Source organism: Enoplosus armatus, chromosome 19, assembly GCF_043641665.1.
Source record: "Enoplosus armatus isolate fEnoArm2 chromosome 19, fEnoArm2.hap1, whole genome shotgun sequence".
In the NCBI taxonomy this organism is placed as follows: domain Eukaryota; kingdom Metazoa; phylum Chordata; class Actinopteri; order Centrarchiformes; family Enoplosidae; genus Enoplosus; species Enoplosus armatus.
Genome location: NC_092198.1, coordinates 16,682,407 through 16,701,019, shown reverse-complemented (window position 1 = coordinate 16,701,019; position 18,613 = coordinate 16,682,407).

Genomic DNA, 18,613 nt, shown 5'->3' with positions numbered 1-18,613 from the left:
CAAGGAACTTAGCCTTCACTGTGCCTTTTTTTTTTTTTTTTTTAAAAACATGGGTATAAGGGTATCCTTCACAAAAATGCTAAGTGGTTGCCAGGCAACACCAGATATGTCAGTGGGAGACAGCTTGCAAGGTAGGGCTCACTTACAACTTTGCACTTATCCTAAGAGGAGAACGAAGCACCCGTAAATTAAGAGGAGAGTGAAAGAGATAAATACAACACAAAGCATATAAGAGCAATACGTTAACTGGAAGTTTTACAGCTTGCAAATACCAAATGTATCCAAGAGGAGCACGTGTCCAGATCAGTCATCTTGACAGATTATCCTGTTCCTCCTGATAATTAAGCCACATGCTGCTGCGGTGTTCACAGAGCTGTCTGGCACATTAATGAGCCATAAGAAGATGCTAAATGCGCCATAAAGGGTGACACAGACACTTATGATCAAACACACCTCATCATATCTTCATTCATTCAACTGCCTTTAATTTTTGACATGCACATTTCATGCATGCACACCATCCTGGTATTAGGATTTGTCAGAACAACTGAGCATTACATCTTTTTCCCCCCAAACATCAAACAGCATCTCGTTTGGATTTAAAGTTTGGGATTTGATTGCCGGTACCTCAAAGGAAAACCCGGCTGTGTGTGTGTGTGAGAGTCTTTTTGCTCTCGCTCTAAGTTACTCTACAGGCTTTGTCTTCAGGATTTTTGAAAGTACAAGCCTGTCACAGCACCAGCCCCGATAAAAACAAGTGCGATGACCTCGGCTGTCAGCTGAGCAGCCCTCCTCGCCCCCCGAGAAGGGAAAAATAGACACTGTGGACGTTCGCAGACAGCAGCAATGGACACTGGGATTACTCACAGCACTATCAAAACACAGCGGATGTAATGCAGCTGTTTGTTAAGGTGACACCAATTGTTTTGAAGGTGTTTCTGCTTTATTAGACAGTACGGTGAGGAGAAAAAAAGGGAGAGGAGAAGTGCAAAGGGATGACATGTAACTGTTTGTGTGGGCCTGGAGTATCAATACTGCAATGTGCGTGACTGCCTAAAAAAAACCTCAAGTGTCTCTGCTTCTCCAGTATAAAATGTGCCTTCAGGCACTGTGTTATGTGAGACTTTTACCCCAGGCAGCAAATAAATCAGAACACACACACAGCCACACACATACTGTATATACAGACTATACATACAACCATTGGCCTGTATCTTTGCAACCACACATGTATAGTAGTTTGCTCTAAAACAAATCTCATAGTGATCAGAAGCAAATGTCATCTTTCGAGGTGACAGTCAGATGTCTCATGACCATTTGAGGAGGAAGCAAAGAAAAAAAATCTGTGCCCTTTACCCCTAATTCCCGTGTCCACACTGGCCTTTTAACTGCTCAACCATGACTGAGTGACCAACGCAGCTACAAGGCCTAACAAGTCGAGCATAAGCGACAGTCAAAACAGTTTTATTATTCCTGTATTTAGCATGGTGATATATTACCTTTTCAGTGGTTTCTGTTGTATCTCTGCTGTAATTAGCTACCATACTCACCCCTATTGTGCAAATGTGACTTGACTTTATTGTTGGTGTCAAGCACAGGACACTGTAGCTGAAGAGAACCGGGAGCAGGATCAGAGGGAGAGGCTTTCAGAGACTGGTCCAGGAGGAGTAATGTTCTTCCAGCGCTGTAGCAATTCCCACTGGTAGCTCGATTAGATAATGTCCCTCTAAACTGTCCATCTTTGAATAACATTCAAGACTTAATTGCACCTCCCGTGTGTCAAGGCAGAGTCCTTGTGTGAACAATCAGCTAAACCTGTGTAAACATAATGCGATGTGAATCAATCAACCAGCACAGTGTTATGTGGCATTTTAAGAGCCGTGCTGGCAGGAGGACGGTAGCTTCATGATTTTAAAATCTAAAATGAGATGTGGAGCCCCTCCCACTACCCATCTACAGTGTAACTTCTTCAACTGTGGTGGCAGTTTGCAATGAAGGTTTTTGGCTTCGGTGTGTGAGGAAAATGAAAAATGGATGTGTGACAGGCTCTACTTTTTAGTTAGGAAACCAGCATGGCTCCTCCCTACATGACAGTGTCAAAAAAATGTCAGACTTTACTGCCATCACATTGAAAATGGCAACATTTTAAAAGTCTACTGGAGACTCGGAGGACTGAGCCATCAGCCATGCCTTTTTAACATCACAGCTAATCTGCTCCAGCTCTTGTTCTCTGTGCCGCACACTGCCTAATGAGGCAAAAACCACTTGAAATGCTTTTTTAGCAACAAAAATGCATGATGATGGCCAATCTAGCAGCCAAATCTACAGTAGATACAGCATAGGCAAGGCATCACTGACTCATCACACAGTGCTTCTCCAGAAGTAATGGACAGCTGGCAGCAAGAGTCCATGTCATGGAGACAGGCCCAGCCAGCCCGGCCTCCCCCCAAGGTCACAGCCAGTCTCTCGCAGAGCACTGGCACCAGAGCAGCAGATGGTGGTGAAATGATGGCCTATCATTACTCATCCACCAGAGAAGATGGCGTCCATTGTCAAAAAAAATTCTGCTCTTTGCTGGTGTAAAGTTTTGGAAATGTTTCCATGATCAATTAAGTATTTTGTTGCTGTAGTTTTCCCTACGTTAATGTGAGGATGCACTTCTGGTGAAGGTGTCCAAAAGTCAAGTCACAATACAGAGTGTACATTGTAGATTATAGATGGTGGGATGTGCCTTCTAATTGGCTAAATGCACACAGAGTGTGAGACTGATTGCCGGACAGCTCATGGTCCCTGATGGGCTTCATCTGAGGAGGTGTTGGATATATCTGTCTGGAATGTTTTTTGCTCCTCAGTTTTACCTGATGAAGGTCGAAGGACAGAAGGTTGTATCTCTAATCGAATTTATTGCAAGTAAAAGGACAGTGTGCGGGAGTTGTCTCTTAAGCACCTGTCTACACCTGTCCACATTTAAATTAAAACTTAGGGGTCATACATAGGGCTACAAGAAACTATCGTTTTCATTATTGATTGATCTGCTATTATTTCTTTTATAATTCAATCAATTGTTTGGTCTCTTAAACATCAGAAAATCCATCACAGTTTCCGAGAGCCCAAAGTGACTAAAATTCAAAAAGATATTCAGTTTACGATGATACATTAAAAAAAAAGAGAACAGCAAATCCTCACATTTTAGTCTGTTCAAGGTAAGCCTGTTCTCCCCAGAATGACCATGGACGCTGATGCCTTGACTGGCTCCTCTTTCCCGACTAGCAGGTCCTCACATCTTTGAAAATGTTGTAGCAAATGTTCAAGTACTATTATTTCTATAAATAGACCACTAATTCTAAACAGTTCATTTCCTGCCTCTGTGTGGTGACTCATATCATCCGCCATCACAGCTGGTTTGTTAAATTGGCAGAGCAGGAACATTTCCGTTGAACCGTACTTGGCTAAATGCAGACCGCGAATCGGAACAGTACTTTGGGTTTGTGACCAACGACAAAGTCCACAAGAGCTACAGACAAGAACGCAGACTGAGGACTACCCTCAGAGTACAAGACCCTTTTCTGTTGTCATACATCTCAGACGCCATCTTCATGCTAATGAACAATATCAGACCACCTTCAAGCTGTTTAAAGGCACAAAAAGTTTCAGCGTTGAAAACTTTATTGCCATAGCAACCAATGGAATGAATTTGGCTCTTTTGGGCTAAAAACAGAATGGAGATGCACTTAATGCAGCACTGTTACAGAATCAGAGGCTTAGTCACCACCTCCCTAGTGCGCACACACACACACACACACACACACACACACACACACACACACACACACACACACACACACTGAGACAAACATAGTGAACTGCATCTCAGCAGGCGATTGGAGTTCCCTTTCTAGCTGTGGGACGTCTGCGAGTGAAGGGCAGAAGGAGAACAAGAGGAATACAGCAGAGGAGGTGTCTGAAGGTTGGTGAGTTTGTTGCTGGTGGATATTTTGTATCCTCGAAGTGCTAATGTTATGTACAAAGATGAGGCATAACAAGTTTAAACAACAACACCTCTGGGTGCGTTCAAGAAAATGATATAATGAGAAAATCACTTTTTTTTTAACAGACTAGGCAGTGGGTGTGTAAAACATTTGAAGCTTTTAGATGTAATGTGTTTGAGGCAGACGCTTGCAGAGAGTAGAATCTTTAAAAAAGTTAAGATTAATTCTTTCTTTTTTTTTTCTTTTCTTTTTTTTTTTTAACTGGCTCCAAAAGTAAAACAGCAGCCAGCCCGAAACACTTCTGCTCTGATTGACTCAAACGGTCCTGAGGGTTTTGGTGACAAGAGACAGCAAGACCTGGCCGAGTGTTTTCTCTCCTTGTCTCCCTGTATCTAGGCAACAGCAAACCGCCACGATTATTACATCATCTGGCAGAGTGGGCCTCCCATGTATTAATCTCTAAGCAACACTTAGCCGAGCTTAGTGAGCGAGAGCAAAGGGTGCTTCACATGTAGAGAGGGAAGGATGGGGGACAGAGCAGAGGGTCGTGGCACGAGGAAGGATTGTGTGTTTGAGTGTGTGTGAGTGTGTGTGTGTGTGTTGGGTCAGTTCACATCTTCATTTGAACCATTTCACACAGTAGCACAAGGATGATTGTATATTATACTTTGCATGCTTCTGCAGAGTACTGACGGAAACAGTCCTGCTTCAGTGGTTTATGACCTCTGTCGGGGAACTGTAGTAACTGCAGCAACACTGGCCAAACTGGGTAGAGTGGTTTATATTTGTTCTGTTTGTAGAACACAGCGTGAACACAATTTTGAAGGCCAGAGATCTCAGTATGTAATCGCTGAGTCAGTGGTGCAGATCAACATCTTGTCAGCGCTCTACCGATATATTAGTTATTTTGGTGCTATGTGTAAACTCTTACTCACTGCCCTTTTAAAGCATGAGAGATATTGTATATTCTTCAAGAAATATTGTATATTCTAAAAGACCAAAACCAACAATTTATTGTAATGTGCCAAATAAGTATTGCCTGTGTAGTCCAACTCTAACATAGCTTATTCCATAGACTTCATTGTTGTCCCAAAACTACTAAAACCACATAAACAGGCTGCACCACTGCGCTGGGTGACGAGTTTCTTCATTACTCTGAACACTGACATTGTAGTTTATTTTGACTCAATCCTACAGATGCAATCCTGCTGCTGTAACTAGAGCACCAAGCGTGTATTCATTTGGTGTATATAGTCCCCCCAAAAAGCACTGTTTCCTCCAGTTAGAGTGATGAAAAACTTTGTTTTAGTAGCGTTCATACACCTAGGTGTTGTAAGCCTGATTTGGTCTGTACACATTTGTCTTTAAAACCACGTCTCGCAATGTATTTTATAAATAAAATAGACATATTACATACCTGTCTAGGTGGAAGAGGAATTCAGGATCCGTTTTGAATCCTTTCAAATCCCACAAATCTCTCCATCTCTTGAATGGCCGACCAAGGTTGACTCATGTTTTTGCCCATGCTCTATCACTGTCCCTTTTTTTTTTAGCTTTTTTTTGTTCTTTGCTCAATTATTTTTGTATCTGCTTTAAGGGAGTTACTTAGCTTTGTTTTAATTCATTCATGCCTTCAGTTGGAACGAATAGGCTTGGGGCTGAGTGCCGCTGACATGAAGTCTGAAGAAAATACTGAAATTGTTGGTTTCGGTCTTTTCCACCTTGTGGATGATTTTATGATGGTATGACAAGCCTCGACTATTTAAGATAATAAAACAGGAATCAGGAGGGCGAATGTTATGTTATTGTTATTTATATATGGTATTAAGGGCCCAATCTAACGTATTTTACCATCTGAGGTTGGGTATATTCATATTTGAGTCTGACCTAGAAATTAGGTTATGCAAAATACTGGTCTGTTTTACAACATTCATAAACAATATTAATGTAAAACAAACATTTTAACAGCATGAAAAAATATCCTCAAAAAAGCAACATAACAATCTTAGGGTACTGGTTCTGTAGCAAAATTGTGTGTAAACAAACAGGATGCCGTACTCTCTCCTTCTACTTGCTTGCACCCGCCAACAACACTGCATGAATAATACATTTAATGCATCAAGCAGACTAATAACTAATACAGTTTGTCATGCCACCAAATGACTATTAGCTCTATTTACTGACTTCTTAATCGGTTTCCAGAAACCAGTGTCGTATCATGAGCACAAGATGTCTTCTTCAGCCACCCTTGGCCTCTTCATGTAATCAGATGTCAACATTCTGTAGCCAATCAGTGCTCAGGTTTTTAAGTGTGTCTGTATGTGTGGGTGTTGTTTAAGCCCACAAGGAGCTTTGACCATGTAGTTTTATGTGTACTGAAACCAGTAATACTATATACTATAACAACGTGCTTCAGAGCTTCACCTTAGTGTATGTATGTAATAGTCATGTTATGTTTGTAGGTCATGTGATTTTACTGTACACTTCACAGCGTCCAGTTATTTTACTGAACTCTGTCTGCCTCTACTTTTAAAAGGGCAATAAGGAAGATTTGTGCCGTCCAATATTGCACAAAATGACCTTAATATATCTGACGGGGGTTGATAGGATTATTGATAAATACCAATGACTCAGTAGTTACTTGGCCAGGAGCTGAGATTTGTAGCTTTCAAAACTCAATTTCTGGCTTGCACTCTGTGTTCGAGGAAATCCTGCTTACTTAGCTAATATACAGTATTTTCACATTTCTTTACTGGAATGACACCCGAAGGCCTTTTATTTATTTAGTTTTAATGGAAGAGTTACCTGGTGTTTTGTTCTGTACGTTGTGTCCTTCTTCTTAGGATGTCCCTGATCCTCAGAAAGTACAGTAGAAATTACATTTATATAATACTAATTTGCTTTCCAAATTAATTGCTCAATTAATTTAGCAATGATGAGACAAACTTATTTTGCCATATTTCCATCATGTTCTCTACATTTTTTTCACCGTTTGAGGTTTGACTGGCGTATAAACGCACATACATTCGCATTTTCTTTTGCAGATTGCAGAACATTTTATTTTACGTGATGCATTCACATCCTGAATCCAGCGTCTGGTTCGGTTTAGGCAACAAAAGCGCTTTGATTTATGTTATGGTTTGGTATAAATGTTTAATGCTTAAGATGTTTTTTTTGTCTCATGCTTCAAGTCACTTTCCTCACAAGGTTGTGGAGTAGCTGTGCTTTTACAGTCAAAAGTCTTACCAGAAATACAGAGAAGGGATTCAAACTGTAGTCTTGCCTCCACGACTAAAATTCTTTTCATTTTCTGTCAAAAGTGAGTCTTTTCTTTACATGGCTCCAGACTCCACTGACTGAATTCTGCAGCCAGTGACTGACAGGCTGTTACTTCCAGCTTGGTACGGCTGCTGGCTACATCTCAGTATTTCAAACACTGTATGAATAAGACCACATACCAGAACCTGTAACTGAAAGAGAAGGTGTTTTGTCATTCAGGACGTTGAGCTTTGAAATGTCCTGCTTGTTGATTGTTTGTCTATAATATTAATATCATTTATTATATATCCTTTATAGTCCAAAACACTGCTCTTCCTGATGTGATTAACATTTAGTGTAGCACTTTTAGCGGCTTGACCTCTCTCTCGCTTTGTTCTTTGATTTGCAACCATTTTGATGTCCTGCTGAGGTGTTTCCATCAGCTGTGTTTTTGCTGCACACAAGCAGCAGTGTGGCTCTCGCACTTGAGTGTGATTTGTCAAAGCCGTCTGACATTCAACAGAAGCTGTCTCTTCTTAAGACACCAAGAACACACTGCAGTGACAGAATATTTTAATAAAGATGCTGCTGAGGGAGATTACACGAGCACAAACTGGGTATTTCACGCAGCAATATTTCTTATTATGCCCATCTGCAGTCACAATAGCAAACTTTTGTCCTGGTTTCAGAGCACCTTGGGTGGCTGCGTTGCTGTTGGGAGGAGTTTTGTTTGGGGATAATGGCCTGAATGAATAGCAGGTCCAGAGGCAAATATGATTCAACAAAAATCTAATCAGAACCATTCAGGGCATTAAGTGATTCTTCTAAAATATTTTTTTGCAAGTACAAGAAAAATTGGTAATCTGTTTTCCAGTAAAAGCATGCAAGGTAATTCCACAGAGCTGGTTGTTTTTTTTTTCTTTCATGCAAACAAAATTCAACAGCAGCTCATATGACGGATTCAGATAAGATTTTATTACGATCATCTGCTCAAGCATTTTTCATTTCCCTTTTACAAATAAATACTACGCTAGAAACTGAGCTCAAAATGTGGACCACAAAAAGAGTCTTCTCCAGTAAGAGTGTCTGACGTGGATAATGTATGTCGACACATACTGTACCTTGACGGTGTTTCTAGGAGAGCAGTTCATGACTGGAAAGCACTCGGGGAGCACCCACCTCTACCATGGATGAGCAAACCTCCAGCTGTCATGCAAATTGGCTGATGAGAGCCATGATTTTTTGACAATTCCCAAATTCTATCTATGTATATTGAGACTTTGTTAAAGGAGGTATTGTATAAGAGTCGAGTCCACTGAGGTATGGTCATTTAAACTATCAAACTCTGCAGCATCACCTGGAGTCTAGACATGTTTTGTCTACATCTGGTTGCAGAGTGTATTGAAGGGTTATGGAGGCGTATCTCAAAATGGCCGTTCCACATTTTATCATCATACATTCATCATGACATGTTATGTATGTAAAATATGTTGCTGAAAATCAAAATGTTCCTTCTACATCTCTGTTCAGGAGTAATGTGTTAGAATGTGTTCAAGTTTTCCACCAGTCCACCATCAGTGCTCTCTTTTCCAGAAAAAAATCTGTATACCTCATTAGAATAATTCTTCACTGGTCACCTCACGGCTGATACCCAATCCATCAGCACCAGCGCTGATATCAATCTGGTTTGACAGATCAGTATGTACTTAACAAATGGCTGCATGGTGGCAGATATCCGCACCAAAAACATAGTGAGTTCTAGGCGGTAATAAACTGGATGCTTTCAAACCCACCTGGCTGTGTGTGACACTTCCCGACTCGACATGGTACACTTGAGAATCCTGAAAGGGATCGTAGGGTATTGGTACTCCGCAGCAAAACGATTCAAAAGAGCAGAGAGCTTTGACTTTTGGTTTTAGGTGCATCCTTTTACTGTCTCTCCCTCCTCTCAGCACACGCATGCCTGGTCCCTAAAGTGGTCTATGTAAAAGCCCTGCACACAGACACATAACTCTATAGGTCTAAATCTACACTGTTTCCTCAGTGAGATTATGTGAGAATTTATTGTAAGATTTGACAAGGGAAGTGGTCGAGTTGCCCTTAGGTGGTAACTTTCTTACCTTTTTTAGAGGAAAAAGGCTTCAAGGCTGTGTTTTATTTTACAAAAGAAGTCTCTGGCTACTCTGCAGTATTAAAGCAGCAACAGCACTTTGATTTATTCTGGTCAGTTACACATAAAACTTAACTTTTTACTCTTGTTTTGGTGGAAGTAAAAGAACTACAGCATGCCGCCACATATCTTGCTGACAATCTCCACTGCCTCTGTAATTTGTATTTTGAATTTTGGTGAGTGGCAATATGAATAAAGATTGTTCGATCCAAACCACTGAAAGGCATATGTCAACACTTTTCACTTCATGCAGACTGGTTTTAAGGAAACCAAGACAAGCTCCAGAATTTTCCATAATTAGTTTTGAATTAAACTGTCACCACCAGCGGGGAGCCAGACTGTGTTGTCACCGCTTTCACCTCTGTGCGCCATGACACATCAGAGTACAGGCCACAGTCTTTAAGCCTCTTGTGTTTCTGTGGTGACAAACAGATCTATCTAATCCCACGCAATTAAAACGATTAGCGAACGCTGAGGCTGCTAAAAGGCCTCAAACTAAACAGTTGGGATTCATTCATGTGCCAGCACACATTTGGGAAAACTCTGCACTCTTGAATTTTAGTTTGATAAAATTGTGTAGAGAAATGCAGTTTTTTACATTGTGCATGCATTCACCAAAACCTCATCATAGCAGCAAAAATGATCCAGGAAAAGCAAAGAGTCCTGTATTTACTGAAATTGTTTTCTCTTGAAAGGATTACGATTTGAAAAATGAATCAAACTGCTAAATGGACTCAAAAGTGAACTCAAGACTCCATGAGAGGCTTGATGGATCCCTGTTGAGTGGAATATCCAGCATTATTAATATTCCACTTCCATGCTCAAGTTGTGCTGATGAGCCAAGGGTTTGCTGTTCAGGCCAGGCTGAGGGGGCTGTATGCCAGCAGCCTGCTAGAGTCAAGTAAAAAACCTCTTACATAGGCTGTTTCCAAATGGGAAGAGCCTTCTGATTAGAGGCTGGTTAGGGATTTGCCAAAGTGATTTGAAAGTTGAAAGAATGGTTGAAGAGTGGAAGTCGGTTTTTTGTTTGAAATCAAATATGAAAGACGGTGAAAACACTGTTTTCGCAAGGCTGTTCTGTTCTTACCACCTAGAATCCTGAAGTAATAAAGTTTTGACAACATACAATTATTTGGATGAAAGCGAATGTCAAACCAGATGTTTTTTCCTCAGTACAAACACCTGCATTTCACAGGTGTTTCGACTAAACAACTGCAAAGTGCTTTTCTGAAGACGGCTTTCTGTCTGTCGCTGTGCATGTGTGCTCACATGTTTCCGTACATGATACAGCATGTGAGCTTCCAGCTGAGTAAACCAGCTAAGCGGTGCACCCTGCAATGCCCTGCCGCGGCGTTCAGGCAAACCCCATCCCCCCCCTCCCTTTGCCTGACTGGGCGCTGGTTTGGCACATTAGTATTAGCACTCTGAATTCCCTGTGTGGACATGTACCACCTGGCAGGCATCGCCGCCCTGCGTGAGTCAGAATACCCTGGCCATTAACGCACGGCAGGTACCATGGCACTGGCGAAGGATCAAGCCCATGTGGTAATGTTAACCTTAGTGTCCACACACACACAGCTTCTCTCCCGCCCCGATTTGTACTGATCCTATAAGCGCTCCCCAGAGTGCGCAAGACTGAGACGACTGCTACCACCCAGCTTCTTTACAGGCTAACCCTGCACACAGTATATCCTATTATCAGCTATGGAGCTGTTCACTATGGATGGTGCCAGGGAAAAAACATACACACCCTCAAATCAATTTCACGGATGATGGCATACCGGTTAAAAACTACATGGGTCGATAAAGCTGATTCTGATCTTTTTTTTTTCTTATGGTGTGACTTTCAAATGTAAAATCAAAGACTAAAGCAAGAACATATTTACTTTATGTATCCATGTATTCCATTTATTTGTTAGGAGATGTTTGTGTATTGTAGGGAGGGCCGTAGCAACAATTTTAGAAATACTGAAGTCATCCAGATGCCCACCCACCTGAAACAACCTACCAAACTATGCCACTTACCAAACTCTGTCAAATTTGCGGAGCATTTGAATAATAAGAGTTTGACACTTTATTTATTAATTTAAAGCTGCAATAATCGTTAGTTTTATAATAACAATGTATCAAATGATAATGTGAAAACAATGTGAAAGGGGTCGCTCATAGCGATAAACTTGCAGAGTGTGATTCAAGTGTGTTTCAGCTCATTGTTTAGCTGTCCGTCCCACAACGTTTGGTTCATCGCTCTCGTAGCATCCTTTTCGGAGCAGCTGTTTTCTGTGAAAAACACCCACTGTGCACTACCTGCTCAGCACCAACTGGCAGACAGACACAGCTAGTGACTAGCTGGTGAACACAGTGGAACATTTAGCAGCTAAAGAGCCAAATATTTCCCTCAGGAGTTGGTAGAGACCAAAAACAGAGCTAAAAGGAGAGTAACAACTCCAAATGAAATGTTAATGTTGCTCCGTGTCTGATGGATGTGTAGATAGGCAACTGTTTGCTCACATGCAGTTGAAAGAGTCAATTAATCAATTAGACGAGTGACCGAAAACTAATCCGCAACAATCTTGATTTGTTTAATTTCGTTTTTAAGCAAAAATGCCAAAAATTCACTGGCTCCAGCTTCCACTATGTGAATATTTTAGGTTCTCTTAGTCTGTGATGGTAAACTGAATATCCTTGGGTTTTAGCAGCTGTTTAGACAAGCAGTTTAAGTAAGCAACCAATTTAAAGTTCATCTGAAAAGTTATGACAGGCCATATCTTAATTACCAGGCCCTCCTGACAAAACCAAGCAGTAACACCCAAAAAACTACCATATACGGTCGATGAATCAAAGGACGGATCTACCCTTCAAACAGATGCAGGCTGCATATTGACAGGCCAGAGCTTCAGGATTAGAAACCCTGTTGTTACAGGGATTGCCCTGGCCTTCATACAGCAGGGACCCTCTGTTCAGGTCTGCACTGCATCATTCTGCCAAGACAGAAAGATCCTTTTCACTGCTATTTTCGACTCTCTCCGTCCCTGTGGTGGCCTCTTTGTCTGGCCAGAAATCACTTGTCACCTTTGTCACCTTGTAAGCAAGACCAACAGAAGCCTGAGTTTCTGACTGTACAGCCCTAAGGGGATACACACACACACACACACACACACACATACATATATTTGTACATCAGATTACATTGTTCATAGTTTACATTTTCTGCATTCATTACATCATCATGTCTTTTCACCTTCTGTTTCTCCGTCTCTCTCTTCCTAACCTCTATCGCCCTCCTGATCTCACCCTTCTCTCTCACTCTGACTCACTATCTCACGTACACAACATGCACACACATAGACACACACACACACACATACTCAACAACCACTCAGAGGATCACACACGCCCGATAATTCAGCCTCCGTCACACACTACGACATACACAAACACGTTCGCACTTGGACATTCACTACAGCAGAGCTTCAGGATTAGCAGCTACTACTAGCATGACACACCAGGAGAGAGAGAGAGTACAACACACACACACACACACACACTGGAGATACTGAGTTGCAACACACTCACACACACTTGCACATTCACTGCCGTAGAGCTTAATACTACCACAATAGCATAAGTACATCCGTCAATGGCACGATATGTGTTTGTGTGCCTGTTAACACACCGTTATATCCCACACACACACATGCACACCCTGGCCCAGATCCCTCTCATGAAGCAGCACTGTTTGGTAGAATGTACAGCAGAAGGGAGGGAAGAAAAAAAAAACGCTACAGCTCCTAAGTATCTCCATGGAAACAGGCTGGAGGGAAGCATATTCCACTCGGCGTACTGTCAGAGTGAGGATGAATCCAGTCCTCATTAGGGAAGCCAAACCACACCACACACCAGGCGGTTGATTCCATTATTAATTGCAACAGCTTTTTCCACCCCAAGAAAGCCCCACACACCTGGATGAGGGGTTTCCACAAAGTAGTCGATACACTCCAGCTGGCTTATTGGACTTCGACAGGCGATTCTCTCCTCAGGCTGATGAATGGAGATTGTATGATTTCACACGCTAATGCAGTCTCATCCTTGCCCGTCATCGATTTTCCTGCACACACCTCACATCTACTATTGTCCCTCCTGGAATTGCGTACAGTAACTGACAGCTGACGTGGAAAGTGGAAGTCATTCTCAAGTCAGAAGCCTTGATGACGCACTGATAAAAATACACAAAAGCAGGGGGATTCGATTTAAATAAGCTCTCTCAATTTCTAAGAATTTGCTGTTGATGTCGCCTCAAAGTCCCACAGAGGTAAAAGCGTAAGAGTCAGAGTGGCTCTCGCTATAGGTCATGTGCTGCAAGATGTAGTGTAGTGCGGAGAGGCCTTTCACTATTTCAAACAGATATTCAGTGACGGCAGGAACGCTCGCATGTGCCATGAAATTAACAGCGCAGAGAGAAATTCAAGGTTGACACTCACCAGCACTCACTTTACATACAGTATGTGGTCATACCAACATCATGTCGTGTCATGTGGCTAATATACATGTTTACACAAAACATTTCTGAGCCAAAACATCCAACTACATCTCCTGACAGTTATGCAATCGCAGTCATGCACTTAGGTCAAATGTGAACAGAAAGAGTACACGTTTCCACATGTTCTTGGTGCAAAACAATAAATTCTATCAATTGTGCTTTCTACTGCCAATATCCGGCTCACTCCTCTGAATGCTCTCTATATTCAAACTCATATTCACTCTTCCACTCACTCATACACCCACACAGCTTCTCTCGCTACCTAACATGGTATTGTACCAAGCACCACTAGGAGGGATTAAAACAGGGAACTAGGATTCTGGTTATTTCCATCCATCCAGCTTCTCTTCGTTTTTTTCCCCTACAGGACAGAACATCAGGTGCCCAGGAAAAATTAAGATAACAGAAGTGAGATGAAACATTAATGATTCCTTGGGTCACTGCAGCAGCAAAAGAATAAGGGTATACTATAGACAAGAATACAACAGATGAAACGTACTGCTGAGTTAAGATAGGACATCTGATTAAATCACTTTTCAAGCAAGAAATTATATATTCTCTGGTTCCATGGGAGGATTTGCTGCTTTTGGTTGGACGAAGACATGATGACATTTGTCACAATATACTGACATTTTATAGACCAAATGGTTAATCATGAATCTAGAAAATAATCTGGTGATTCATTGATAATGAAAAGTGAAAATGAAAATAACAGCCCAAACAATAACAGTTTACAGTTAGAGTAAGCACAGTACAGAACACTGGAACTACAACTGAGTATTCATCTTGAACATATTTTTGCTGAACATAATGTCTGTCAATTTTACCTTTTGTATTGTAGACACTGACAAGAAGCAGGAGAAAGTGCCAAGGTGTCACGAGCAACATGCAAGATGGTGACAAGACAGAGAAAAGATGTGTAAGTTGTAACAGTTTGAGATCTATTCATTAAATAATCATTCAAATGTAAGTTAATTGCAGGATCTCACTGAAAGTGTCATTCCCTGAGGTGGTTGTCCTCAACACCCTAACTTTTCACTCTGAAAAAACTGTCACTGGTTTATTTCCATTGTTACACAGACTCACATAATATGTTAGTTTTATGTTTGCAGTTTAGAATTAATACTAGGTTCTGTGGTGGTGTGCACAATCATCACCACCATGAATGAAGAGATAAAGAAAATGGTGCCACCAACAGAAAATCAAGCTTCTTCAACAGAAACCACGAGTAAGTAATCATTCCAGCTGTGCCAGTTTGACTTTCAGGTGATGTATTGATCATCCAGCACAGCAAAGCCTGTTTAACAGCATGGATAAAACAACATAAATGCTATATTAAAAATGATTCGGTGGGTTATCACTTGAATATCAACAGAACTCTGTGGTATTTCTATTGTTGTCCTGCTCTGCACCCGGCAATGAATCAGCTCGTCAGTTAATGGCTGGTTAATCATTCCATCCTGACCTCCAAACCCCCGCAGCAAAACAAAGAGAGAAGATTTTTTTTGCCATCAACAGCCAGATGTACTGCAGTTTTTTAATCCTAAAAACAAACACACACACACACTCTCTGTGAGTAAAACTAAGAGGGTATATAAACAAATTAGCCATTTTATAAACTGTGTCAAATGACTGATTCACCCATTCTCAAAATAGGATACAAAAAAAGCAAACCGTTGTGTCCTACAGAGATTTTGGACATGACAACTAAAATAGTCGTTTCAACCAAACTGGACCACCGTCAAATCCACTGCCAAGTGTCAGCAGAGAAGGAGGAGTCCAGCTAGTTGGTCCAGATCTCAACAACTACTGGCCAGATTGCCAAATCTGGTTTGGATATTCATGGTCCTCAGAGGACGTGGAAGTCACTGGTCCCAGCCAAGAAATGGGCACATAACCCCCGTAAAACAACAAGTTGTCATTTCTAACTTTGGTTCCAGCCTTTGTGCTAAGCTAGGCTAACCAGCTGCTGGTTCCAGCTACATATTTACTGTACAGACAGGAGAGTGGCATCAATCTTCTCATCCAACTCTCAGCAGGAAAGCGAAAAAGCGCATTTCCCAAAATGTTGAACTGTTCATTTAACCATCGTAGCAGCAAGACTCTAGCTAAATCAGCCAGTCAGTATGTTCACGTCCATTTCACCCAACATTTTCGTGTTGTTGCGTGTAATAAACACTGCAGCCTCTAGGGGCTGCTGGTGGGGTTTCCACTCGTATTCTTGTTGGGAGCTCCAAGCTTTTTGCAGGGAACTGGCTAAATGAGGCGTTTCAGGACGCCAGTGTATCTGCTGGAGAATCAGAGCAGTAAAAAGCCGCCTGGGAGATGCGAGGAGCTGAGACTCTGCTCCTCTGAGATCCTCCTCTGCATCCTAATGTCACACATGACAAACGACCACCTCAGCCAGACACCTTGCTACACATGAAAGCAGCCTGATTCAGTCCACACAGCTGTCCGAGTGTGTCTGTATCTATGCATATAGGTGTCCCTTTAGCTCAATGTATGTACAGTGAATTAGGAGATGGAGCTTGTTGCAAGGGCAAATGCTGTATGTACAGTTTGTGCCTGCATGCGTCAAGACACGAGGATTAATGCTTCTAGTGATAAAGAATATCTGTCAATCCTCTGCTGCATCACAGGACAGTTATAAAAGAACCTGGCCCGCTATCTGATCTGTATGCAAACATGAATGAGCGTGATGGTACATAACATTTTAAGCCAAAACAGGGTTTTTTTTCAGGTCATAACCAACGCATTTGTGCTTTTCTGGACAAATGAATGAATACAGGAGCTAAACGGAGCACAAGACACTGTCAAAGGTTTGACGACACATAGAAAAGCCCTGAAGCCCTGTCAAACAGCAGAATGCAGGATTTGGATATCGCTGCAGCACCAGCTATTCTCCATTTCTTATTATGGCATTAGAAATGGTGTGTGTGTGTGTGTGTGTGTGTGTGTGTGTGTGTGTGTGTCTGTGTCTGTGTGTGAGAAAGGTGAAAGTGATGAACCCTCATTAGGTCACTTACAGGTTCAGGCTTTGAGGCTTCAGACCCAACATGTGATTGAGAGATTGAAGGATTTAAGAGGGATCGCAGCGTTCAGCTGTTGGCCAGCAGGTTTCCGAAATCACAGAGTGATGGAGTAAGTCCCCCCACACCCCCTCCCACCAACCTCATGCCCCTGTCCCCATCTACCTGCTGTCGTTATCCTTATCTCCCCCTTTTTTTCCCTCTCGTCACCTTGAATTCCTTCTATCTATGACAAATGAGGCATGAAGACAAACACAGATATTCAGGAAGAGGGTTTTTTGCCATCTACAACCAAACCGAATCTATAAAAACTATTACATAATGATTAACTATTGGTACATCAAAGAACATAGTCTGTCAGTTATGTTGAAGCCAGGGATTCTGCCGACGTTAGTGGCCATAAGAAGATCGATGGAAAGCTGTTTGGCCAAATTGTCAAGATGAAAATTCCCTTGTTGCCCATCGAGAAGCCCGGTTGAGGAGCAATCCCTCCCACCCTGCTGGATTCTGTTACACACACATACATATGAACACACACACACACACACACCTGCCCGGATCGCTGTGATTGAGGGGGGGAGAAGAGATGCTTTTCCTCCTAAACTGAAGACAGATGTATTTTGTCATATCCAACAAAAGATCTGTCTCTGAGAGCTTTTTTCAGTCTCTATCCATTGCGAGGAATACTAATGACCTAATCTGCTGTGGCAACTTCTCATCTACCTGTTAAATTCACACACACACACACACACACACACACAAACACAAGGCTGTAACACTTCCACAGAATATGTCTCAAGAAAAAAAGCAAAACCAAAGACTAGAAACGTTTTTTTCTGGATAACTCCAAGTCCTCTTACCTTGCAGCGAGTCTATGTTCCGGAGACATTGGAGCACATATGCGGCGCGTCTTCACACGATGACAGGGAAGCGGCGGACAGTCATGCAGAGGTGTTTCACATTTGAGAACGGAGGGGGAAAGCAGGATTTCTCCTCTGTTTTTCCGTTCCTTTCTTGTTATTTTTTTCAAAGCCCTCAGAGGAATGGAGCACTGACAGAGGAGGAAGAGGAGGAGGAGGAGGAGGAGGTGGTGGAGGAGGAAGAGGAGGAGGAGGTGGAGGAGGAGAAGGAGGAGGAGGAGAGGGAAGGCTAAGGAGGGAGCAGTCTGCCGGGCTGGGCTGCTGTGGATCACCTGGAGCAGTGTTGGGCTCCGCATTTACTCCTCCACTGCAGCAGTGCGAGGCAGCGGCGCGAGCTGCATGTTGCTCCCACAGATCACCGCAAAACAAGGACACGGAGTCTCCATCTGCTGGATTCAGGATTCTGCAGCTCTGTAGCTCCACACGCTTCTATCCCCATCAGCATGCACACTCATGCTGTCCCTCTTCCCCTCTGGGTTTCTATCTGCATCTCTGTCTCCCTGTGTGCCTTTGCCTCACACTCCTTTTCCCTCTCAGGGGGGTTTATAATAATTCACAAACGTGTCCCCATGTTATTTGGCACTCACTTTTCCTGGACGCGTGTCCTCGTACGGACCGGTGCATGTGGTCATACGTCTGGCGCTCTTGGTAATAAAACGTCAAGCTCAATAAAGCCTCAGCCAACCTCACGCGCTCCCTGCGATGAC